The sequence below is a fragment of the Antennarius striatus genome, chromosome 3 (genome assembly GCF_040054535.1).
Source record: "Antennarius striatus isolate MH-2024 chromosome 3, ASM4005453v1, whole genome shotgun sequence".
NCBI lineage: Eukaryota > Metazoa > Chordata > Actinopteri > Lophiiformes > Antennariidae > Antennarius > Antennarius striatus.
Window position 1 is genome coordinate 4,760,460 of NC_090778.1, and position 17,286 is coordinate 4,777,745.

At 42.2% G+C, this 17,286-nt stretch overlaps 1 long non-coding RNA gene across 1 annotated transcript; it reads left to right on the top strand.

Moving 5' to 3' along the window:
* Positions 1 to 213: 213 nt before the first annotated feature.
* On the top strand, positions 214 to 3,093 carry LOC137593076 (uncharacterized). The gene is made up of 3 exons (XR_011035072.1): positions 214 to 516; positions 740 to 957; positions 2,065 to 3,093. It is a non-coding gene; the product is annotated as an uncharacterized lncRNA (long non-coding RNA).
* Positions 3,094 to 17,286: the final 14,193 nt, after the last annotated feature.

The window sequence follows — 17,286 nt, forward strand, 5'->3', positions numbered from 1 at the left end:
AACATCTTTCTTACTTGAAAGTCAGCCCATCATCATTTCATAAGGTGCAGTCACCAAAATGGGCTTTAATAGAAGTTCTTCTTCCTTTAATTGAGGATTTCCCCTTAGCTTTTACTATTTCTACTCAATGCAGGTACTGACTACTAAAAGCAGGAAACTTTTTAACTTATATTGACGGGAAGTCTCTCCAAGGAACCATCACCCTATCGTGGTGGAGAGGTTTGTGTGCTCTAAGGATCCTGGGAGCTATGTTGTTGGGAGTCTTGTACTCCTGGTAGGGTCACCCAAGGCAAACAGGTATCAGGTGAAGGGCCAGACAAAGAATGGTTCAGAAGACCCCATGAAAGAATGAGAAGCGAAACAAGTGACCCTGTCCAGAGGAAGCCCTGGGCCACGAAGAGCCAGATCTTGAGAGGTATGTGTTGCTATGATGACCACCTACACTGAGGTGGTACCATCCCCAATCAGAAAACAACATCCAGAAAAGAGTCTGACATCAAAGCTTGGTGGAATAAAGTAAGTTTAAGTAAATTATAGTGAAGCAATTGTTTTAAATTGAATTAAATTCAAGCACAACCCAACACAAAATTAAATTTGAATGTGAAAAACAGGTTGTGCAGTCACCACATAGAGTTAGTGCTGTGTAAAAACCTACCAACCAACAGTGGAGTGTGGACATCACTAAAAGAGATCACGTGACCATTTTTCTGTCCCACCTTTTTTTGGGTCCATTCCTCAGACTGGAACCAGACCACCTATGGTTCTCCATCTCCATATGAACGTGGAGAAGCTGCTCTCACTCTACCCATCACCCTGCAGCACCTCACCCCACCCTTCATCTCAATCCTTGGGATTGGATGTATAGCTGCTGCTGTGATGTCATCAGCTGACTCTGCTTTGCTTTCTTCTGCGTCTGTCTTCACTTCAAACGTTTACAACACCATCTTGAGAACAAAGGTATAAAAACATTTTCATTTTATATATCCTGATATCTTCAAGGCGTGACAAGTAATTTTAAGGAGAAGAAATAGAGGGCAAATGAAAGCAAATGAAGTCCAATACTTTCCTGAGACCAGAGGATCAAAAAGAGAATGATGTTGGTGTTCTGACCAAACAATTTGCAGAACTGACAAAATATCTCTGGAATACAGTCTGGGAATATTCTAGGGATCATTTTGTAGATCAGACTACTGTCATTGTTATCTAGTTCCACTTTGTCACAGGTTATGCTGGAGCCAGTCACAGGTGAGTGGACGAGTGCCATGGTACTCTCCCGACGCATCGGCGGTGCATCATGGGGATAACTGTTCACTTGACCCCAAAAATAAACTGATTGGATTTTAACTGTGAACGTCAACATATTTTTTAATCAATCAATCAATCAATCAATCAATCGATCAATCAATCAATCAATCAATCAAGTTTTATTTATATAGCGCTTAATCATTGCAACAGACATTTCAAAGCGCTTTAACAGACAGAGAAACCCAACTGAACCGTCCAGAGCAAGCATAAGTGACAGTGGTGGGGAAAAACTCCCTCCATGAGGAAGAAACTCCGGGCAGGACCCAGACTCGTTTGGGCGGCCATCCGCCCTGACCGGTTGGGTGGAAAGGAAATCAACCAGTCATGTCAGGTTTAAGACAATTCAATAATTAATGCAATAATTTTACAAAGTTAATGAGACAAAAATGTCCCTACAGAGGAGTAATGAAGGAAGAAGATTCAATTAAATTAAGACAGTCCATCCATCCATCTTCAACAGCTTATCCGGGGCCGGGTCGCGGGGGCAACAGTCTCAGTAGGGATGCTCGTACTTCCCTCTCCCCAGACACCTCTTCCAGCTCCTCCGGGGAGAGCTTGAGGTCTGATGACACGACAACAAAGCCGATCATTAACCTCCGATCTAGGGTGTCCTGGTGCCATGTACACTTATGGACATCCCTGTGGTTGAATGAGGTGATCGTTATGGACAAACTATGACCAGCACAGAAGTCCAATAACAGAACACCACAATTAGGACAGTGTGTCACACAATTTTTATCTGTTCATTTTCTTTTTCAGGCATCGGACCGGGAGAGTCAGTGGGTGGTCCGGGCTTCGGTGGTTGTCGTGGGTGTGGTTGCAACATCTCTCACCATGCTGGATAATGGAATCATAATGTTCTTGTTCCTGAGTTATGAATTTGCTTACATCATATTTTTCCCTGAACTCCTCTGTGTCCTTTTCTTCAACATCTCCAATGGTTATGGGGCTACAATGGGAATACTGGTGGGGTTGATGTTAAAGTTGCTAAGTGGAGACCCATCACTAGGTTTAGAACCAGTCCTACATTTCCCAGGATGCACTCTGGAGGATGGTGTATATGTCCAGTATTCTCCAGTTAAGACTATCAACATGCTGTCCACCATTGCTGCCATCTTGTTGTTCTCCAACCTAGCTTCTGTCCTCTTCAACAAAGGTGTTTTTCCTGAGAAGTGGGATGTGTTCAAAGTGAAAGCCCAGCACTCACCAGTACCACTGGCACCAGTAGGTGGCGCTATAGAAGAAAATGAGGAAATGAACTGAAACTTTCTGAGCGAGGCATCACAGCCAAGGAAGAACACAATGTTAATGTTTTCAGTCGTATGTTTTCCTCATGTTTAGCATGGATCAGTTGTGTGTTGGACACTTAATTATCTATACTAGGAATAAATTTAGAGAAGAAAAATCTCACCTACAGCTGCCTATCTACTTTGCTGGTCATGTTTCTGCTGGATTTTTTATTAAAACACTAAATTAACTCGTCCTACGTAAAACATGGCGCAAAATGATCTACTGAGGAACTTTTTCTGAAGGATGTGTTTGTGTCAGTTTGAATCTTGTGTATCTTACTTCTTATTTCCACTCTAGCCAAGAACATTCCATTGGCTTAAGACCACAACCGGAGCACACACACCTCTACATACACACACATTAGGCCTTAAGACCCAAAGACTTGGGATGCAGGCGATCTGTACCTAAGATCTCGTCATTTTATCTGAATATTTACTGAATTCTCTTTTTGTGTCATCGATGATACTGTGAACTTCTATTCGACCAATGTATAATATGATTTGGCAAATAAATATTTGTACCTCTGTGATTTGCCCTGTCTTAAAAAAACCTCTCCCCACCACACCTATCCCCAGCCACAAACTTTTTTTTCCCATTCTTATATCCCTGGAACTCATTTTCACTGTTATAACAGTGAAAACATAAAGGACTGTTGCGCACACTAAAAAGGGGAGTTCTTAGCCGACTGCCGCATTTGAGAGTAAATCACACTAGATGACAGCTGAGTGATGAGTGTCACAATCTTCCACTTCCACACCCAAGCAATGTGAAATGAAGGAATGTTGAACAGGAACATTTAAAAGATGTTTGTAATTTTCTGAAAAAAAAAAAAAGTTAAAGTTTATTCCTGACTTTCAAGAATGAATTTAAAGCTGTCCTGATGTAACTATAAACATGAGAGCTTTATTTGATGAAATACAATAATTTCTCCAAGGGAATAAATAAAATAAGCTTCTCCTTCTTCAGCTTTGCTGTTTTTGAAAGTTGAAGAGGGTCACAATGTGCTTCAGAAGTTTTATGTGATGAACTCATCTATGATTAGTGATGTGACGCTGGGGATCGAAGCTCCGGAGCGTGTGCCGAGGAGGAGAGGGGCGTTCCCGCAAAGCGTGTATCGAGGCTTGCTCCATCTAAGGGAGGAGCTGAAAAGGATGACGTCCAAAGCATCGCCGGTTCCGTATCGACTCTTCCATCCCGGTAACGCCCCGCTACGCGACTGATACCCAGGGCTTTGAACCAGAATTTTTTGCCAATCGGTTTGTTCCAAACAGAAACGGAATTATAACGTTTCCGGTTTTGCGTTCTACCCATAAACTGACATTCACGAACCGGTTAGAACAAAAAAAAATGAAGTTCCTGAACCGGTTAATAACGTTCCTTGTAATTGTGCTGTATTTTGCGCACAATAAGAAGCGCTTAAAAGCCTTACAATTTCTCAAAAATCAACGCTGCGCCTTTTAACATTAAGCATCTTATGTGTACACTGAGTTCCAAAATCTGTAAAAAGGTTCTTGTGTGACTTTAGTCAGCGCTCCGCTACATCAACCATTGTCCACCGACATAGGACGTATTACGTCACTACGTACGTCGACAGCAATGGACCAATTAGAGAACATGACGCGAGGCTCCGTCCGGCACACCTTCGGTAGATACTGGTATGCAGTACAGTGTATGCCGGTACTATACCGCAGTTATGCTGCATAACCGCATTTGTTTAGCTGAAGACCAGCGACAATGGTGTCAGCGAAGAGACACGCTTACGAAGCAACATGTAAACTCCAGGCTATCAGTTCCGGTTGTTCCGGTTCACGTTAAGAGACCAGGGGGCTTTTCTCTTGCTTCGCCATCTCTCTTGATCTGTGACTCCATGCACGCCCACATCACCGCTTCTGTCAAAAACCACGTCAAACGGCTGAATTCGGAGCTTGTCTTCATCCTGGAGGATTAAGGAAAGAACTCCACCTGCTGGACTTTAAAGTTAAGCTGCGTGTCGTGGAGTGATGGATGATGAACACACGTTTACCAGGACTGGAGGCAGTGCTGAGCGAGTTACACCCCCACAATATGTGCGTGGATTACGGATCCCGGACTAACGTATCAGCTTCGACTTTTGTCCGATGTTTTGCAAAAGCCGGCATCATTACCGGACAGACAGTGAAATTGCCGAGCTATTCAATGCAGACCGAAGATGAGGACTTCGAAGGATTTAGCACAGATTTATCAAAAAATAAATAAAAACATATTTAAAAAATAATGTCGGTGTATTTTTTGAAATTTAAATATGTAGTACAACACAATTCAACCGCAGTCACCTTTTTGCTTCCGTTAGCTAGCATGCTCCGAACAATAAGATGCGCCGTGTGTCCGGCGGTTAAAGTACAGAAATAAACTCCATCATTTAGACTGCGTCTCTTTATACAATGAGCCGAATGGTGCGCAAAATATGGTAACTTAGGGACTTTTAAATTGGCAACTAAAGCAATTAGTTTATATACTATAGACTATAATTATAGACATATCCCTACCCTACAGTAAACAGTACCACTGCACTACACCACTGCTTTATGAAAGTTATATAACTGTAGTTAAGGCTTATGCCTCCTACTTAGACACTACTTGAAATAAGACAAGAATAACTTCCACCATATCATTTATTGCTGAACAACAGATCTTCATTCCGTGTCTCCCATAGCTCAATATTACTACAAAGCACTGGCAGTACGGGAACACGTTGCTCTGAAAATGACTGCAGCCAATGAGTTAATGTCTAAACTATACATTTTTAAGATTCACATACTACACATACTCCCAGTCACATACTATGGTGACTGGGAGACCACATACTATGGTGACTGCCCTTTTCTTAACTGCTGCTGATAGCCGCTACTTCTCTCTGCTCTCATCCAGCGTCCAGTGAATGACAGGAAGTGAAACATGATGTGAAATATTTTTTTAAAGAACGAAAAAAACCTCGGTATTAACCAGTTTGCAATTATTGTCTGTTCCGATTCTGCTTCGGAAGATTAAAAAATATAAATTTTTCGTTTTCGTTCCTGCCAAAATACCAAAAGTTTCCGGTTTTCGTTTTCGTTCCATGAATCGGTTCAAAGCCCTGCTGATACCGCGTGACTGATTCGGCTCGTGACACGTGCATTAACGCCGATATAAAGCGATCACGCTCCATACAGAGTGTAGTTGTTTGGTGGAGAGTTGTGGTTAGCTGGTTTGGACACAGTTTGGAATTTGGATAGTCAGACATATTTTGGAGAAAGGTATAGATAGTGTGGAGAGAGTTGGTTTAGGAGAGAATCAGGAAATGGAACCTGCCACATTGGAGAAATTGTTGTTTTTTTAAAAAAAAATTAAGATAATTTAATATATACTTATATGTACTATAAGTATATATAAATATATTAGTATACATTCATTCATTCATTTTCCAAATCCGCTGAATCCGCTAACGCAGGTCGCGGGGTAGCCAGTGCCTATCCTGGCAGTCTCAGGGCGTGAGGCGGGGGACACTCCGGGCACGACGCCAGTGCACCGCGGAGCCACATAGAAACACACAAATCATTCACACACACACTCACTCCTATGGTCAATTTGGGACCGGCCAATCAACCTGAAGCGCATGCTTTTGGAGGTGGGAGGAAGCCGGAGAACCCGGAGAGAACCCACGCAGACACGGGGAGAGCATGCGAACTCCGCACAGAGCGGGACTCGAACCCGGGTCCGCCGTGTTGTGAGGCAGCAGCGCTAACCACTGCGCCACCGTGCCGCCCTATTAGTATACAGTATATACTAATTTGATCCCTGAATAAAAACCAAAGATGTCACCAAAACATAATCACTGGCCATTACCTCAATGTTACAGAAGCACAATCATTGTCCCAACCCCAACCACCCTCCCCTCCTGTACATGCTTATTTTCTTTGTTCTCATCTCCAAATAATCACTTTCCATACTGCCAGTGTGTGTGTGTGTGTTTTTTATATACTAAAATCACTAAAACATACACGTTTTACATACTTCTTTCTTTTGCTGACAGTTTTATTCACAGGCTTTCTGGAAAATGTCACACGCTTCAAACTCATGCCACCTGATATTTTACCATCCAGCAGATGTCGTACTAGAGCAAATGAAGCCTCATGAAGCTTCGAACCAGCTAGAACCGATTGGGATGAAAAGCTTCAATGCTTCATGGGGCTTCATCTGCCCATCACTACTTCTTGCTGCAGCATGTGTGGATGTGCCATCCTGAAGAAGTTGGACAACCTGTGAAACTTCTGTAGGGTTAAGGAATCGCCTCATACTGCCAGTAGAGACAATCACTCAAGCCAAAACCAGCACAAATGGAAAACCATCCAAAAAAGGTCAAGAGGGAGAAACTTGAGATGACCTCCACATGTGAAACCAGTCCTGTTTTGAGGGTTTTTTAATTGTTGCCACTGTGGTGCACCTGTGGTTAATTCCATGAACACCTGAAGCTGAAAGGGATTAACGATGCCCTCAGCAGTTAAACCCACCAGAAAATTATCAGACAGGTTTAATTGATTTAATGCCAGGCCCAGTTAAAAAAGTGTTCCTTTAATTTTTGTGAGCAGTGTATATTGGTTGAAGGTGCTGAGTTTTGAACTGCCAGGCAGGAGGCCTAGAGGAAGACCAAAGAGGAGGTTTATGGATGTAGTGAGAGAGGACATGAAGGTAGTTGGTGTGAGAGAAGAGGATGCAGAAGACAGGGTTAGATGGAGGCAACTGATTCGCTGTGGCGAGCCCTGAAGGGAATAGCCAATAGAAAAAGAAGAACAAGAAGATCTGTCATCTGTGTGCTATTCTTGGAAGTATGACAGCGCTGCTGCCGCCGTTGCTTTTCCTGTGAAAAGCTTTGACCTTGACACATCCTTGTTCATCACCTGTGAGCGCTGTGTTTCCTCTGAGATGATGATTCCTACTCCATCTCATGCCAGTGTAATTCTGACCTTGGAAAGACAAAACACAACACGAAAATACACAGCGCCAGTGAAAGGACATATTGGGGTTATTTAGACACCGACTTGATTGAACGCATGTCTGCAGAACATTGTGATAATGCTGCTTCATCTGCTTCCTCATGCTCTCTGGGCTGTAAAAGTTTGTAGTACTGCACTGGCAGCGCCTGAGAGAGAGAAGACTGCTGGGACAGAAACAAGAACTGATGTGATTACAGGTGACAGAGTGACAGGAACCCCTAACCCTAACACCACCCTAACCCTAACCTAACCCCACCCTAACCCCTAGCCGTAACCTAACCCTAATCCTAACCTCTAACCCTAATCCCCTAACCCTAATCCCCTAACCCTAACCCTAAACCCCTAGCCCTAACCCTAAACCCTACCCCTACCCTAACCCTAACCCTGACCCCTAACCCTACCCTAACTCTACCCTAACCCTGCCAAGGGTTAACCCTTGGAAGTTCAAAACTCAGCATCCTTCTACCAATATATTCACTATCTCTCCTCTGGACATGTCCAAACCATCTCAGTCTGGCCTCTTTGACTGTATCTCCAGAACCTCTAACATGTGCTGTCCCTCTGATGTACTCATTCCTGATCCTATCCTTCCTGGTCCTTCCAGAGAGAACCTCAGCATCTTCATCTCTGCTACCCCCAGCTCTGTCTCCTGTCTTTTCCTCAGTGACACTGTCTCTAGACCAAACAACATCGCTGGTCTCACCACAGTTTTGTACACCTTTCCTTTCATTTTAGGTGAAACTCTTCTATCACACATCACACCTGACACTTTCCTCCACCCGTTCCATCCTGCCTGGACACGCTTCTTCACCTCTTTTCCTCTGTACAATAATTAATAATTTGACACATTAAAAAAATTAACAAAACAACACTTACTGTATGACAATAACAATGATTTTAGATTCTATTTTATCAGCACATTTCTTAATAACCCAAGTTAGAAATTCTGGATAACATTGTATCCTTATTAACATTACAGAAAACAAAAAAGAAAAAAATATATAGTTCAATTTATGACAAAGACTAATTTTATTAACATTATTTTTGTCTATAAGAAAAAAAGTTTTGTGCATTAATTTGCCTTCAATTTAAAAAAAACCTTGGTTAAACTGTAAACATTTTTCATCAACTTATTGCACCATTTGATACTGAATAAAATTAAATAAAACTAATAAATGATTAAAAAAAATTCAAATTCAGTTCAGCAATATTAACTGAGGAGCACAACATATAAAACACCTTAACCTACAAACCAAAAATGAATAAAACAATTGATGATTTTTTTTCTTTTTTTATTAAAATAATGAAGTCAGGATTAAAGGTTACAATGAGCACGTTTAGGCAGTATTACTGAACTCTCAGCTCCTGCTCAATGTTTCAGCTCCTCTGTTATGGTGGGGGGTTTTTGCACTGAGCAGTTTGGTGCTTCGCCTTATATGATGCTAACATGAGCTCACTGGTTTACTGAAGTAGCATTCACAAAGTGAGATGATTTCTGGCAATCTTCGGTTTTCGCTGAATAAACTTATAGTCTACCCCCTGGACGGTCACAGGCCTGAAAATCGACGGATCTGAATTATCTCTGTCCTTTTTTGGCATGAGATCAAGGCTTTGTTAAATGTATTTGGAAGAAAACCTGTTTCAAATGTCTCCAAGTACACCCTACGTAAAATAGGGGTCAAGATGTCTACATAGTCTTTGTAATATTCAACTGGGAAGCCACCTGAACCTGGTGACTTCCCACATTTCATAGATAAAATGGTTGCCTTAATCTCTTCCTCTTTTTGGGGGGCATCTAATTGTTCTTCATGTTCTTCAGAAATAGCGGGCAAATGGAGACCTGACAAAATATATTCACTTCCTCTGTGCTAGGTTTAGATTAATGTTTTTTAAATAAAAATAAAAATAATAATCTAAGAGGTTTAGATCAGATCAACCTTAAATGTTCAAAGAGCCAAATTGAACCAAAAAACTAAAATCAAACCTGTCAGGAGCCGCAAAAAATTATAATCTTTATATGAAGGCAACACAAGCTCTAAGTGTTAGCTATGTTAACCTACTATCAAATTGATTAACTAGTCTACAAATGCATGAGATTCATGATTATTTATTTTCCATGCAGCGCATCCTGGAGAGAATGACTCCACGTGACTCTGTTGTACCATATTTGGTGCTTCAAGTTAATCTTCCATCTCTATATTACTGTATAATATTTTGTTGCATTGATGAACTTGTTAAATCTGCTTCCAGACGCGGCTCACGTAATACAGTAATCCCCGTTCAGTGTGTGATGGTGATGGAGGGGGGTCATCTCTGGACTCTTTCAGGGAAGGGGGGTGAGAGCCTCGCTGTTCATCCCTGATGAATAGTCAGCTTGAGCTCCAATGACAAAACAGTGTTTCTGCTCCTGAGGACTTTTATTGAGCATGTTTAGGTAACGTGTTCTAAACAAGCAGTGCCATTAATTCGATCATTTCTTCTTGCGGCTTGTTGGAGTTTACATACCTGCACAACAGCGCTGTCTGTTCAATATCGATCACATCACACGACTCATCATTAATTGATAATGCTGGAGTTGAATGTCCTAGATTGTCTGACTGGTGATGTTGCGTCTTCTTTCCTTCATGTCTTTGCAGAGAGAAGCAGGTCTAACTTTCTGTGTTATGTTTTGTTTTCATTATTTAAATAAGTCCTTCGTGTATTCACCACCTATTGGAGATATTATCGGGGGTACAGTGTTTGTGTGTTGGAACCACCTTATCCTCAGCGGTAACTCCGGTCAGAGAGCAGGCACCACACAGGGAACAGTTGATTTTTGACATTTAATCAGTAACTTGCAGTATTACAGAATATACTTTCGTGAACGACTCTGTTTTGTAGTTCACCGCTCTCCAGAATCGCCTCCATCCCACGGATGCGTCCACCTTCAACGGAGCAACAGGCGCTTCTCTGGTCCTGAACTCGGTCCCAATTTCACCCCCTACCAGAAAGACCTGCCCTGCAGACAGGCCATACATACATAATATTACACATAATAAGGCTGAACAAACCCAAACAGGAACACACTTGTTTGGATTAATGATAATAACTACAGTATTTACATCGCCATTATTAACAGTGCAATTAGCAGTCAGCATGGCTGGATCGATCCACGTGACGACCACACCTAGCATGGCTAACACGGCCAGCCTCACTAGCACAGCTAGCACGATTAGCGTGGCTAGCACAATTAGCGTGGCTAGCGCGACTTTCACTTCCCGTCTAATCAGAATGAACTCATATGTAACGTGTATAAGAAATACTTTATTTATTTTCGTGAAATTCCTGCTAAAGTATGAATATAATTCACCCCGCATTGAGAGGTTCAATAGTGCCCTCTACTGGAGTCTATATGAAACAGACCGGAGGCAGATGTCTGGTATCAGTTCTGCCAAGCACTCTGCTCCGGTAAGATGGTCGGATGTTGTGCTCCGCAAAATATATAAATTACACAATTACACAGATTTGTTGTAAGATTAACAGAGAAGTAACAGCACTTGCCATAGTATCTCTGTGCAATTGCGTTTTGTATCGTTTTGTTGTTGCTCACATTAGTATGTAATATTTTGTATTGAAGTCAATATTATTTCCCCCCATGTAGATGCCACAACAGTGGAGGTGCTTACCACATTACAACAGTGGAGGTGCTTACACATTGTATGTGTCTGTTGTGGACCACTCATTGCAGGTAAATGTTGTTGCACTATGTGTGTCGTTTCATATTAATTCAAGACATACAAGGTCATATTGTGTTGTGCTGTCTGCCATTTTTGGCGTGGCCTGTATTATCTGTTGGCTACCTCTAGAGAGCGCCATTACGCCATTTCTTTATTTAATTTATATTGAGTCTTGGATTGTGCATTTCATGTTTTCTATTTTCTATTTCATATTTCTAATTCATAAAATATATAAAAATATATATTTATTTTCCTTTCGGCTTTTCCCTTCAAGGGTCGCCACAGCGAATCAATTTCCTCCATCTAGCCCTGTCCTTTGAATCTCTTCTCTCACACCAACTACCTTCATGTCTTCCCTCATTACATCCATAAACCTCCTCTTTGGTCTTCCTCTAGGCCTCCTGCCTGGCAGTTCAAAACCCAGCATCCTTCTACCAATATATTCACTATCTCTCCTCTGGACATGTCCAAACCATCTCAGTCTGGCCTCTCTGACTTTATCTCCAGAACCTCTAACATGTGCTGTCCCTCTGATGTACTCATTCCTGATCCTATCCATCCTGGTTTCTCCCAGAGAGAACCTCAGCATCTTCATCTCTGCTACCTCCAGCTCTGTCTCCTGTCTTTTCCTCAGTGACACTGTCTCTAGACCAAACAACATCGCTGGTCTCACCACAGTTTTGTACACCTTTCCTTTCATTTTAGCTGAAACTCTTCTATCACACATCACACCTGACACTTTCCTCCACCCGTTCCATCCTGCCTGTACACGCTTCTTCACCTCTTTTCCACACTCTCCATTGCTCTGGACCGTTGATCCTAAGTACTTAAAATCATCCATCTTCTTGATCTCTTCTCCCTGTAACCTCACTCTTCCACTTGGGTCCCTCTCATTCACACACATGTACTCTGTCTTACTGCGGCTAACCTTCATTCCTCTCCTTTCCAGGACAAATCTCCACCTCTCTAGCTTCTCCTCCACCTGTTCCCTGCTCTCACTACAGATCACAATGTCATCTGCAAACATCATAGTCCATGGAGATTCCTGTCTAACCTCGTCTGTCAGCCTGTCCATCACCATAGCAACAAGAAGGGGCTCAGAGCTGATCCCTGATGCAGTCCCACCTCCACCTTGATCTCCTCTGTCACACCTACAGCACACCTCACCACTGTCTTACAGTCCTCATACATGTCCTGCACCGCTCTAAGATACTTCTCTGCCCCTCCAGACTTCCTCATACAATACCACAGTTCCTCTCTGGGCACCCTGTCGTAAGCTTTCTCCAGATCTACAAAAACACAATGAAACTCCGTTTGGCCTTCTGTGTACTTCTCTATCAACATCCTCAAAGCAAATACTGCATCTGTAGTACTCTTTTTTGGCATGAAACCATACTGCTGCTCACAAATGTTCACTTCTGCCCTTAGTCTAGCTTCCACTACTCTCTCCCATAACTTCATTGTATGGCTCATCAGCTTTATTCCTCTGTAGTTGCCACAACTCTGCACATCTCCCTTGTTCTTAAAAATGGGCACCAGCACACTTCTCCTCCATTCCTCATGCATCTTCTCACTATCTAAGATCCTGTTGAACAACCCAGTCAGAAACTCTACTGCCACCTCTCCTAGACACTTCCAAACCTCTACAGGTATATCATCAGGACCGACTGCCTTTCCACTCTTCATCCTCTTCAATGCCCTCCTCACTTCATCCTGACTAATCTTTGCTACATCCTGGTCCACAACAGTCACCTTTTCTAGTCTTTGTTCTCTCATTTTCTACATCCATCAACTCTTCAAAGTACTCTTTCCATCTTCCCATCACACTACTGGCACCTGTCAATAGACTTCCATCCCTATCCTTAATCACCCTAACCTGCTGCACGTCCTTCCCATCTCTATCTCTCTATCTTGCCAACCGGTATAGATCAGTCTCTCCCTCCTTACTGTCCAACCTAGCATACAAGTCATCATAAGCTTCTTGTTTGGCCTTTGCTACCTCTAACTTCACCTTACGCTGCATCTCCCTGTACTCCTGTCTACTCTCCTCAGTCCTCTCAGTGTCCCACTTCCTCTTGGCTAACCTCTTTCTCTGTATACACTCCTGTACCTCCTCATTCCACCACCAAGTCTCCTTATCTACTTTCCTTCCAGATGACACACCAAGTACTCTCCTACCTGTCTACCTGATCACATTAACTGTAGTTGTCCAGTCATCTGGAAGCACCTCCTGACCACCCAGAGCCTTTCTTAACTCCTTCCTAAAAGTCATGCAACACTCTTCCTTTTTCAGCTTCCACCATTTCGTCTTCTGCTCTGCCTTTGCCCTCTTGATCTTCCTCACCACCAGAGTCATCCTACACACCACCATCCTATGCTGTTTGGCTACACTCTCTACCACTACCTACCACTACTTTACAGTCACTGATCTCCTTCAGGTTACACCGTCTACACAAGATGTAGTCTACCTGTGTGCTCCTACCGCCACTCTTATAGGTCACTTTATGTTCCTGCCTCTTCTGGAAGAAAGTATTCACTACAGCCATTTCCATCCTTTTTGCAAAGTCAACCACCATCTGTCCTTCTGCGTTCCTCTCCTGGATACCAAACCTGCCCATCACCTCCTCATCACCTCTGTTTCCTGCACCAACATGTCCATTGAAGTCTGCTCCAATGACAACTCTCTCACTTCTAGGCATGCTCTGCATCACTTCATCAAGTGATGTTGGTTAAAGTAAGTTAAAATATGTTGTATACAATTAACTGTAAAAACATTCACCACTATACGATCACTTGTTAAAATTAATTTCATTAAGACATTTTATATGGAGTTAATGTAATTGTAAAAATACTAATATGCCATATACTGGTATATGATATGCTGTACACTCAGTTCTGCCCAGCACTCTGCTCCGACGCCATAACAGTGGAGGTGCTTACCAAATTGTATGTGTCTGTTATGGACCACTCATTGCAGGCTACCCTAAGTACAACCACATCATACAACCAGCCTGTGTGAGTGTGGGTTCTTGGCAGGACGGGTACACAGCAGTTACACATATATATGCACATATACAGTATGTGTACCAACAAGCAGCGGACCTCCTCCACTCACCACTGAATGGCTGCAGCGCTGCTGTCCTTTATTAAATAGAATGTGGAATCCTCGTGGCTCTCTCTCTCTCTCTCAACCTGACACGGTCCAGCAGCCTCCCAGGACAGAGTGGTAGAGCTGCAGCTGACGGCAAGGAGTAGAGGTAAGATCTTAAGCCCGAACCCGAGTTCGGGCCTGACCTGACCTGAAATTCGGGTCAGGTCAGGCTCAGAAAGTCAACAATTACTTTCGGGTCGGGTCGGGCTTTAACATCGTCGGGCTCGAGTCGGGTCGGGCTGGATTTTTTTTGGACTCAGGTTCGGGCTGAAGATCCGGCCCGAACTTTTTAAATAAATATACATTTATATATTTTGTATCTCAAATGACCTATGGGTATTAAACTAAGGGCTACCCTTATAAAATAAATAATTTAGGTAAAACAGAGAAGGCGCTGTATGAGAAACATTCATCTACAGTACCTGCTCAGTTCCCTCCGTGCGTCAGCTGTATTTTCTCCTGTCACTTTACCTTTCCGATTGTATATGTGCTGAAAGTAGAGGTAAGATCTTAAGCCCGATTCCAAGGCCGAAATTCGGGCCGGTTCGGGCTCAAAATGTTAATAATTATGTTCGGGTCGTAATTTTAGGCCTGATCTTACCTCTAGCAAGGAGTATTTCTGAGTAGACCCGCCCTCAGGTGGCCAGAGATATCGGGAGTCTCACCTGATTGGTCATGACTCATGTCACATCGCTTATCACCCACCCACTGTGCTGCCAACCAATCACAACTGCTTTCTAAAGCCACAGTGCATCCGAGCTGTCCTAAAAGGTGCCTGGCTAAATTTTTAAACAACACAATAATGATGATAATGTAATAAAAGTATGAGATTTACAACAGTAAGTTTAGTTTTTTAAAGATTTTTAGCTATTAGTAGAATATCTAGTTTTTTCTGTTAAGTTTTATTTTGTATTTTGTGATTAATCTCCGGGGAACTGAAAGGGAGGCACTAAAGAGCCGCATGCGGCTCCGGAGCCGCAGGTTACTGACCCCTGATTTAGATTAATCACTGCAATATTATTACAATTATCGCTGTGTTTCAATTGCTAATAATCTACCACTTTTTTCATCCCTTCATAAAAATTGGTTTTAAGTCTGAATAGAGCATATTCAGCTCTTTTATTATATATTTCATGTAGCTGAAATTTCAAATAGCAGATTGTTTGGTGTAAATTACTGCATCTGAATAGTTCTTAGCTAATTCCTTCACTAAATTAATCTTGTGGTCTAGCTTTTTTCTGTCTCTATATTTTCATTTTTTACTTTTGAGGAGTGGTGATGATCTTCCCTCTTATATATGATTTTGAAGCTTCCCACACAGAGGATATCTTTTCTGTTGAGTCCACATTAATTTCAAAAAAGGATTCAAGATTTTTTTGATTTTGTGCTACTAAATGGCTCGTTTTTGCAGCAGTGTGGCGTTTAACCTCTAGTGGCCTCTTTTGACCTTATCAAAATTCAGGTCAATGTGTAGCTCTACCACACTGTGGTCACTGCAAGCAATGGCCTCTATTTTGCAATTTACTACTGAGTCTACTAGTATTAGACGGATAGGGGAGTAAAAGGTGTATTCTCTCTCATGTGGGTTAAATAGTCTCCATATATCCATGATTTTCATGTCCTCTACCAACATCTTAATTGCACTTCTATCCCTGGGTAACACTTTATTACTAGGTTTACTTCTGTCAACCATCCCATCCACTACCTGATTGAAATCCCCTGCCAGAATTACCTGACCCACCATATTTCCCAAACCTCTATTAATTTCATTGCAGAAAAAATTCAGGGTTTCATATATAGGTGCATATATACTGTACATATATAATACACTCTTAATTCCATTGATAAGGGCCTCAATACACATGAGTCTGCTGTTTCAGAAACACATAGCATACGTTTTTATTTATAAGGATTATCACCCTGTTACGTTTACTTGAGAATGAGCTATGAAAAACTTTTCCCAGCTAATCTCTTGAATTCTTCTGCCTCCTCATCACTATTATATGAGATTCCTGAATAAATGCTATGTCTGCGCTTTGTGATTTTAAGTATGCCAAAGCCTTTCTCCTTTTAATTTGATTTCTACATCTTTTTATGTTCCATGATATCATACTAATGTACCTGTTTATTATCATTGCCTGAAAGCCTGCTCTGACTGCGGTGTGTCCATCAGAATTTTGACTACACTGTCATTGAAATTATCCATAGCAAAACCAGGTGTAAATGTGCTGTTTCAGTGTGAAAACATTGAACAGAGCAACAGAGAGCATGTTGCTATTGAACTCTCCCTCTCCTAAATAAACTCCTCCAACTTTACCTCGGTCTTTTTTTTCCTCTTTCCAGCTTAAACTTCTCCACCTCCCTGCTGGTACAGAATGTTCTCTTTTGTCCTTCCCAGGTGAAGATCAGAATGACCAGGTAGACCCGCTGATGTCTCACATTCAGCTCCTGCAGGCGTCTCTTCAACAGGGCGAATGCTTTCCTTTTCTCCACTAGCTCTCATTGAAGAAAGGTCCATTTGTCCCATTTAAGTCCATGTTTCTCCCTCATTACATGTAGCACCGAGCCCTCAATAAGGTGTTCACACTTAAAATTGTGGACCTACCGCCTTAGGAGGCTACTGCTTCCATTTTTAGCACCTTTTTTCTAATTTAGCGGCTCAACAAACGTAACCTGCTTTTTGATTATACCCTACAAAACCCAATGTCCCAGATGTCAGTTTGGCATCTTTATCAGCTTAGTAAGTGATGCAGCCAGCAGAGGCTGTTAGTGTGAAATGAAGCCAAGCTGAAATCTGATGCTCTTCCCACGGTTC